This window comes from Populus euphratica, unplaced genomic scaffold (assembly GCF_000495115.2).
Source record: "Populus euphratica unplaced genomic scaffold, PopEup_1.0 scaffold1670.1, whole genome shotgun sequence".
Lineage (NCBI taxonomy): Eukaryota > Viridiplantae > Streptophyta > Magnoliopsida > Malpighiales > Salicaceae > Populus > Populus euphratica.
In genome coordinates, this window is record NW_011501518.1 from 23,825 (window position 1) to 33,158 (window position 9,334).

At 38.1% G+C, this 9,334-nt stretch overlaps 1 pseudogene; it reads left to right on the forward strand.

The window, feature by feature from the left end:
- Positions 1-563: 563 nt before the first annotated feature.
- LOC105117995 (lipase-like PAD4) lies at positions 564-8,977 on the forward strand (annotated as a pseudogene).
- The last annotated feature ends 357 nt before the right edge of the window (positions 8,978-9,334 follow it).

Consider the following 9,334-nt stretch of genomic DNA (forward strand, 5'->3'; position numbering starts at 1 on the left):
AAATATTAGAGAATAAGAAATCTGTGATTGCAAAGAAGAAATCTGCTGAAATTTGCATGATTGCCTGCCTCTAATAGATGCCCATCAGTCATCATGAATATCTTTACATGCTGGATTTCATGAGAGCAATGTCTGGCCAGTGGTGCAAGGAATAAAAGAAAAGTAATTAAGTAAAAGCATCAACATTACAGAAATTATATTCCTATCATCAGATCATCCACCCACTTCCAATTTGGCTAATTCAACATGGTTATAAAGATGTGAAATTCCTAATGAGGGATGCTAGGATGTTCGAGCTGCATGGATATTAGTCTCCAAAAACCAAGCATATTTTTCTTCTTTTATTTTTTAATGGTATTAGATCGTTTTGATACATTGATATTAAAAATAATTTTTTAAAAAATATAAAAATATTATTTTAATATATTTTCAAATAAAAAATACACACTCCCCAACACCATATTTCTGACTTATCTTACCAAGTAAGTACAAAAAAAATTAAAAAGGAGAAGGAGCAAGGTGTTGTAGAAGGCATGAGTTACAAAACCAAAACAAGAAGAAAAGAATCAAAGGTCTAAATTTCTGCAGCTTCAAGTTCTTCGTAAACCTTAAAAGCTGCAAATTTGACAAGAATAAAAAAGAGCTCATGGGCACCCTTAAGATTGGAGAGGTCGTGGGGATCAACAAACAAGTCATCAAGACAGCGTGCTTGATGTCCATGAAGGTTCACAAATCTCCAGAGAAACTTTATCTCTCTAAGAAGATTAACAAATCATCGTTTATTTTTAGCTTTCCTGGTTCTTGGTCAGTAAATGATTGGTTTGTAAGGCCAATACTTAATTAAATTAAGTATATCCATTAATTAGTAGAAGACAAAATTAGTGGAAGACAAAAATTAGTGGAGATGAGTTGTTGGTATAATTTATACCATAATTTATGGTCTTTGTCCCCTCACTCTTCCTATAAATAGGCAATGCCTCCAAGCTTATTATTCACACCAAAGAAGAGAAGAGTAGAGTAGAGTGAAGAGAGAGTAATCCCACAAAATTGTGAGGTATCTGTGAGAGAGTAAGTGAGGTGTTTTCTCCTAGTAATAGAGAGATTTTAGTTGTTCTCCTATTAGTTGAGAGATGTTGTAATTCTCATATTACTTAGTAAAATCATTCTATACTTGCTTGTGGACGTAACCCAAATTGGGTGAACCACATAAATTCTTGTGTGTCTCATTTCTCATTTTATCCTATTCCTTGCCTTTTGTCTTGTCGGGTTTGCATGCTAGCATCCTAACAGTGGTATTAGAGCCTTTTGGTTGGTGTTGTTAATACACAAAAGTTATTCGTGTATACGGTTACTATTCACGTCTACGGCACTATTCGCCTATACGGTACTATTCATCTATACGGTACTGTTTGCATTTGTTACTGTTGGTGTATATAGAAAAGAAGTGCGGTGATTAAATACAATCTAGAAGTTCTGTATAAGAAGATTGGGTTTTAAGCAAGACCGTTTATGACTCCTCCAATCTTTCCTGGGAACTTATTTAGTGAAGTATTATCCACACGATACTATTTATATATACGTTGCAGGTTAGTGAAACAGTGATAGTTGAATAGATCTCGGTGAATATAATGGCAGCAAAGTACGAGATTAAGAGGTTTAATGAGAGCAATTTCTCACTATGAAAAATGAGAATCAAGGCAATTTTAAGGAAAGACAATTGCTTGGCAGCAATTGGAGATCGACCCGAGGAGATCATTGAATACAAAATGGAATGAGATGGATGGAAATGTTATTGCTAACATACATTTAGCATTAGCCGATGAAGTATTATCAAGTGTGGCGGAGAAGAAAACAGCTAAGGGGATATGGGAGACTCTAACAAAGCTATACGAGTCCAAGTCTTTGCACAATAAGATTTTCTTAAAGCGAAGACTTTATACCCTTCGAATGGCAGAAACCACGTCGGTGATTGACCACATCAACACAATAAGAACTCTATTTTCACAACTCACTACGCTGGGTCAACAAATAGAGGAAAATGAACGTGCAAAGCTTTTACTTCAAAGTCTTCCTGATTCGTATGATCAGCTTATTATCAACTTGACAAATAATATCCTCTCAGACTATTTAGTCTTAAATGATGTTGCAGCCGTTATCTTGAAAGAAGAAAATAGGTGCAAAAACAAAGGAGACAAAAACAGTTCAAACCAAGCAGAGGTGTTGTTGGTGTCAAAAGAAGGATCAACGGAGCGTGGCTCTAATGGGAGTCAAAGGCAGGGGAGGTCCAAATCAAGAAGTAAGAAGACTGTGAAATGCTACAACTGTGGTAGAAAAGGGCACTTCAAAAAGGATTGTTGGTTTAAAAAGGGTATAGAGAATACTGTAGAGTCATCAAAACCTCAAGGATATGTTGCAAGCACCTTCAAAGATGGAGAGGTTTTATATAGTGAAGCAGCAACAATCTCTACAGATAGAGAAGAGCTCACTAAGGTCTGGCTAATGGATTCAGGAGCAATATGGCATATGACTCCTAATCGAGATTGGTTTCATACATATAAACCCATCTCTGGAGGCAAAGTGTTCATGGGTGATAATCATGCTTTAGAGATTGTTGGCATTGGCACCATCAAATTGAAGATGTATGATGGCTTAATTCATACTATTTCAGAAGTGCGACATGTGAAAGACTTAAAGAAGAATCTTTTGTCCATAGGACAATTCAATAGTCTTGGCTGTAAGATTCGAACAGATAATGGAATCACGAAAATCATCAAAGGAGCGCTGGTGGTTTTAAAGGCAAGAAAGACAGTTGCAAATATATTTGCTTTAATGGGAGAAACACATCATGAGGTAGAAACGTCAATCGCATCAGCCAGTCCTGCAGAAGAGAAGACGATGATGTGGCATAAAAAACTAGATCACATGTCAGAGAAAGGTTTGAAGGTTCTCTCTGATCAGAAGTTACTCCCTGGGCTTACAAAGGTTACTTTACCTTTTTGTAAGCATTGTGTTACAAGTAAACAACACAGGTTAAAGTTTGGCACATCAACAACTAAGAGCAAATGCATCTTAGACTTGATTCACTCTGATGTTTGGCAAGCATCGGTTGTATCCTTGGGAGGAGCAAGATACTTTGTATCATTCATAGATGACTTCTCCAGGAGATGTTGGGTGTATTCAATTAGAAGGAAGACAAATATGCTTGCAATCTTTAAAACTTTCAAAACACGGGGAACTTGAATCTGAAAAGAAGATCAAGTGTTTGAGGACTGATAATGGAGGAGAATATACTAGTGATGAATTTGATAACTTCTGTCAATATGAAGGTATCAAAAGGCAGTTCAAAACGGCATACACTCCAGAACAAAATGGAGTGGTAGAGCGGATGAACAGAACTCTGTTAGAAAGAACAAGAGCAATGCTGAAGGCTGCAAGTCTAGGAAAGCCAATCTAGGCAGAAACAGTCAATACCGCCTGTTATGTGATAAATCGATCTCCATCAACTGCAATTGAGCTGAAGACACCGATGGAGATGTGGACTGGAAAACCAGCTAATTATTCTCGATTGCATATATTTGGAAGTCCTATGTATATGATGTACAATACACAAGAAGTTAGCAAACTGGATTCAAAATCCAGAAAATGTGTATTCTTGGGATTTACTGATGGAGTGAAGGGGTATCGCTTGTGGGATCCCACTGCCCACAAGGTAGTCATTAGCAGAGATGTCATATTTGCAGAAGGTAAAATGCAAATGGAAGAATATAATAGCATTCTAAAGGAGACTACAACAATCCAGATGGAAAATACTCAGAATAATACTTCTTCTAAAGCTGCATCAGATCATGAAGAGCAAGAACAAATAGAGTCTGAAACTCTTGAAGTTCGGTGGTCGACTCGTGAAAGAAGACCACCGGTCTGGCATTCAGAATATGTTACTAAGAGTAACATTGCATACTGTCTTCTAATAGAGGATGGAGAGCCATCAACTTTCCACAAGGCCATCAAAAGCACAGATGTATCTATGTGGATGACAGCAATGCAAGAGGAGATTGAAGCTCTATACAAGAATAATACTTGGGATCTTGTTCCACTACCACAAGGAAGAAAGGCCATTGGAAATAAATGGGTTTACAAGATAAAGCGTGATGGCAACGACCAAGTGGAGCGGTATCGTGCAAGATTGGTGGTGAAAGGATATGCTCAGAAAGAAAGAATAGACTTCAATGAGATATTTTCTCCGGTGGTACGACTTACTAAAATCAGAATAGTCTTAGCAATGTGTGCTATATTTGATCTTCACTTAGAGCAGTTAGATGTGAAAACTGCATTTCTTCATGGAGAACTTGAAGAAGAAATTTATATGCTCCAACCAAAGGGTTTTGCTGAAACAGGCAAGGAGAACTTGGTTTGCAAGTTGAACAAATCTCTATACGGTTCACACAGGCGTCGAGGTGTTGGTATAAGAGATTTGATTCTTTCATAATTAGCCTTGGGTACAACAGACTCAGTTCAGACCATTGTACGTATTATAAGAGGTTTGAGGAAGATGATGTTTTCATCATTCTGTTGTTGTACGTGGATGACATGTTGGTGATAGGCCCCAACAAAGGTCGAGTCCAAGAATTAAAGGCACAATTGGTTAGGGAGTTTGATATGAAGGACTTGGGACCAATAAACAAGATTTTAGGTATGCAAGTTTACCGAGACAGAAGTAAGAGGAAGATTTGGCTTTCTCAGAAGAATTATTTGAAGAAGATCTTGCAACGCTTCAACATGCAAGATTGTAAGCCAATTTCCACCCCACTTCCTATTAACTTCAAATTATCCTCAAATATGTCTCCTAGCAATGAAGCAAAGAGGATGGAGATGTCTCGAGTACTGTATGCATCAGCAGTGGGAAGTTTAATGTTTGCCATGATATGTACAAGACCAGACATTGCACAAGTAGTGGGAGCTGCTAGTCGATACATGACAAATCCTGGTAAAGAGCATTGGAATATTATTAAGAGGATCTTGAATACATCAAAGGTTCCTCAGATGCCGCATTATGTCATGGAGGATCAGAATTTACTGTCAGAGGTTATGTTGACTCAGATTTTGCTGGTGACCTTGAGAAAAGAAAATCCACTACAGACTATGTGTTCATAATTGCAGGAGGAGCTGTGAGCTGGGTCTCTAAACTACATACTGTTGTAGCGTTATCCACAACAGAAGCTGAGTATATGGCAGCTACACAAGCTTGTAAAGAAGCAATATGGATGAAGAAACTTATAGAGGAGCTTGGGCACAAACAAAAGAATCTTCTTTTGTATTGTGACAGTTAAAGTGCCTTGCATATTGCAAGGAATCCAGCGTTTCATTCAAGAACAAAACACATAGATGTTTAGTATCACTTTGTTCACGAAGTGGTAGAAGATGGAAGTGTGGATTTTCAAAAGGTTCATACAAAAGAAAACCCAGCAGATGCTTTGATGAAACCGGTCAATACTGATAAGTATATATGGTGCAGATCCTCTTATGGTCTAGCAGAAACGTAAGCAGCATGAAGATGGCAAGTATAAAAAGGATAAAAGAATCACAGATGATCATGTGTAAAGACTTGATTAAATCATCAAGGTCTTCAAGTGGAAGAATGTAAGGTCAATACTTAATTAAATTAAGTATATCCATTAATTAGTGGTAGACAAAATTAGTGAAAGATAAAAATTAGTGGAGTATTAGTGGAAGACAAAAATTAGTAGAGATAAGTTGTTGGTATAATTTATGCCATAATTTATGGTCTTTGTCCCCTCACTCTTCCTATAAATAGGCAATGCCTCCAAGTTTATTATTCACACCAAAGAAGAGAAGAGTAGAGTAGAGTAGAGTGAAGAGAGAGTAATCCTACAAAATTATGAGGTATTTGTGAGAGAGTAAATAAGGTGTTTTCTTCTAGTAATAGAGAGATTTTAGTTGTTCTCCTATTACTTGAGAGATGTTATAATTCTCATATTACTTAGTAAAATCTTTCTATACTTGCTTATAGACGTAGCTCAAATTGGGTGAATCACGTAAATTCTTGTGTATCTCATTTCTCATTTTATCATATTCCTTGTCTTTTATCTTGTCGGGTTTGCATACCAACATCCTAACATGGTTCACTAATCATCCCTTCGGAGGAAAGAAGGTGGACCTTCCAGCTATTCCCTTCCCTCAGTTTACAGGTCTTGATGAAACTGCTACATGAAATGAAGCTTTTCTCAAAAGATACAAAGCAGTTTTGTCTAATCAACACTTCAAAAATGAGGTATCTGAGTCCGCTGTATTCTGGCCATTTGATTTCTGTTTTGTTACTATCAGTTGTGATTTTCCTTTGGATATCCTAAATCTTTCCATCTAAATGTATATGTATTTTATTATTTCTTACTATTTTTTGGTAGTTTCCATGCATATATGTTTTGTTATTTTCATCCAATCTCATAATTGTTTGATAGTTATGGTTATTGGCTTTGAAATTCATTTCACTTCCCTTGTGGATACGGCATGTAAAATGTAAGATGCTAGTTGAGTTCTTCTATGGGAAAAACAGTTGCTGATACGATTGACAACAGTGTTATTTGGGAAACTGATCAATGCAGGAAAAAGTTGAATTACAAACAGCACATAGCGATCAACAATGAAAAACTAACTCCAGGGTGTTGTTGGTTTCCAATCTTCTCAGGTAGAAAAAGCCGTGACTAGCAGGAAGCCAGTTGTGCTTGCAGGCCACTCTTCAGGAGGGGGCTATTGCCATCCTGGCAACAATTTGGTTCTTGGAACTGTACGTTCGACAAGGCTTTAAAGATACATCTCCTCTCTGTTTTACTTTTGGTTCTCCCCTTGCTGGCGATCGCACCATGAGCCATGCGCTTAGGCGTGAAAAATGGTCTCGCTACTTTCTTGAATTTTGTTACAAGATATGACATTGTCCCTCCCTCGGATTTCACTTACTCCTCTCTCAGCTATTGAGCAACAGCTGCAGCAGGTTCTTGATTTTTTCAATCCAAATTTTACAAGCAAGAACATGCGGATCAAGTTCCAGGTTTCTTTGTTATTGTGATGGAAAATGCATCGTCTGTTGCTAGCTATGCTGCCTGTAATACCGTGGGGAGCACAAACCTCCTTTTAGAGACTCTATCAAGCTTCATTAAATCAAGTCCCTACACACCCTTAGGGACCTATGTCTTCTGTAATAGGAAACTTGTTGTCGAAAGTAATCCAGATGCCATTTTGCAAATACTGTTCAATTCTTCTCAGTTAAGCACAGTAGAAGAAAAGGTGACAGTTGCCAGAGGAAGTCTAAGAGATCACTTGAACTACAAAAGCAAATTGTATCTAGTTTTGATCATGGTCATCTAGAAGCACTTGTATTATCTTTTAGTTGATGATGCCTCAGGTGGGCTAGGCCTGGTAAGTTTTGCTTCTTTGCTCCTCACATGATCGGTCGTCAAAAAGATGGTTAGTTATCATGCTTAATTTATCTGGATACACAGGAAGTAACAGTGAGTTGGAATCCACAAAATTTGCTGAAATTGGACATATTAGTTTCAATAGCAATCATGACTGACTGATGACCACAGCTTGTAATGGTGTCTTTTATTTGGTATGCCAGAGCGATAGGGCCAGGCTCTATATTAGCGCCGCCGCTAAAGAATTAGAGAAGCAGAAGCTGAGGAACCAGGCTGTAATCGACGAAAAGAAGAGAGACATTGAGGAAAAAATACAGAAACTAGAAGCATACAAAAGAAACTGCGAACTTAGCGAAAGCTGCTATGATGAAGAAGATTTCCATGCTAATCTGGACAGGCTTGAGCTAGCAGGTATATGGGGCGAGATAATGGGAATACTGAAGCGATATAAACTCCCCGATGAGTTTGAGTGCCAGGATGCAAGGATAGATCTTGGTACCAGGTATCGCCGCGTTGTTGAACCCTTGGATATCGCTACTTACTATCGACACCTCAAGAATGAAGACACGGGACCCTATATGCTTAAGGGAAGGCCAAAACGGTATAAATGCGCACAGAATCCTGTTTTTTGGCAGAGGTAGAGGAGCTCTGCATTAAAAATGGCAGCCTAGGAATCAAATAAAGCATCACGACACTCAGAAACAAAGTTGAAAAGTGGATTCAAGATGGGGAACTAGGTGAGGATTTTCGGTTTGAGAATTCGACCTTCAAGAAATTGCTAGGTGAACATTCCTTACCAATATAGATCAGGAAATTACGGGGCCAAGGAAAGACGTGAACATGCAGGAACGACTTCCAGGTGTGTAACTTGTCTTGCTGGGAGCCTCGTGCATTCTTGAGCTTAGACTCTTGGTATGTTTCAGAAGCAGAAATCTGGATATGCCTAATTGCCTATGGAGGGCTAATTCTTCCGGTATAGCTCCTTCTGACTGGCGAGAACTGACAACTGCAAACAATCTGACAATAAACCCCATTGAAAAGCAGAATTACACTCCTATCTGAAGGGAAACCATCATACCGAATCAAATCAGCATAGTTTGCTGGGAACTGGGAGGGATTCCAGTCCTGTGATAGTTGAGCATGCCACTATCCTGTTCCTGCCTGCCACACCATTATTTCCTACTGCAGTCAAACTCCTCTCCCCCTTTCCTCATTTCCCCTATCTTCAATATTTGCCAAAAACAAACGCAACAGCTGGAGTGTTCCTTTCCAAATCAATGAAGACAAAATCTAGAAAAAGCTGGATAGCGAGGACAAAGCGAATTCAGAGGTTCAAAAGCTGAAACCCTCTGAATATGAAATCAAACACAAGTAGATATTAAGAAGGAGAGTTCTAAAATACAAGATAATGGAAAAACTAATCAGAATTGTACTACAAATGTTTCCATCTACTTCTGTGGTTTGTACCATATATTTTTTCGTACGGAGACTTGAAGATGTTAAAAAGTGATTGTTTCTGATGCCAGAACAAAAGTTAGTTCACAACTCAAGACACAGGCATCGTTCAACAGAATAAATACATTTGCATGGCAGGTATGGGGAAAATAGAACTGTATTAGGACACTCTCTTGACATGGCTGTGGAGTGAATAAAAACCGTAAGCTGAAACCAGCTCTATTTGGTAATATCAGCTTTAAAACCTTATCGCATAAGACCATATCAAGTAAATTCAAGAATGTTGAAGGAGATCATGTTCCTCACTGTTCTGTTTTTACTCTCAAACAATCGCAGATTATCATTTATAGTTCATCTTCTGCTCAGCCTTCTTTGGCCTGACCTGTTTCATCCTGTTGATTATAGTTTCTAATAAGATAATTTCCATCTTTAAGACAGTACAGATCCAT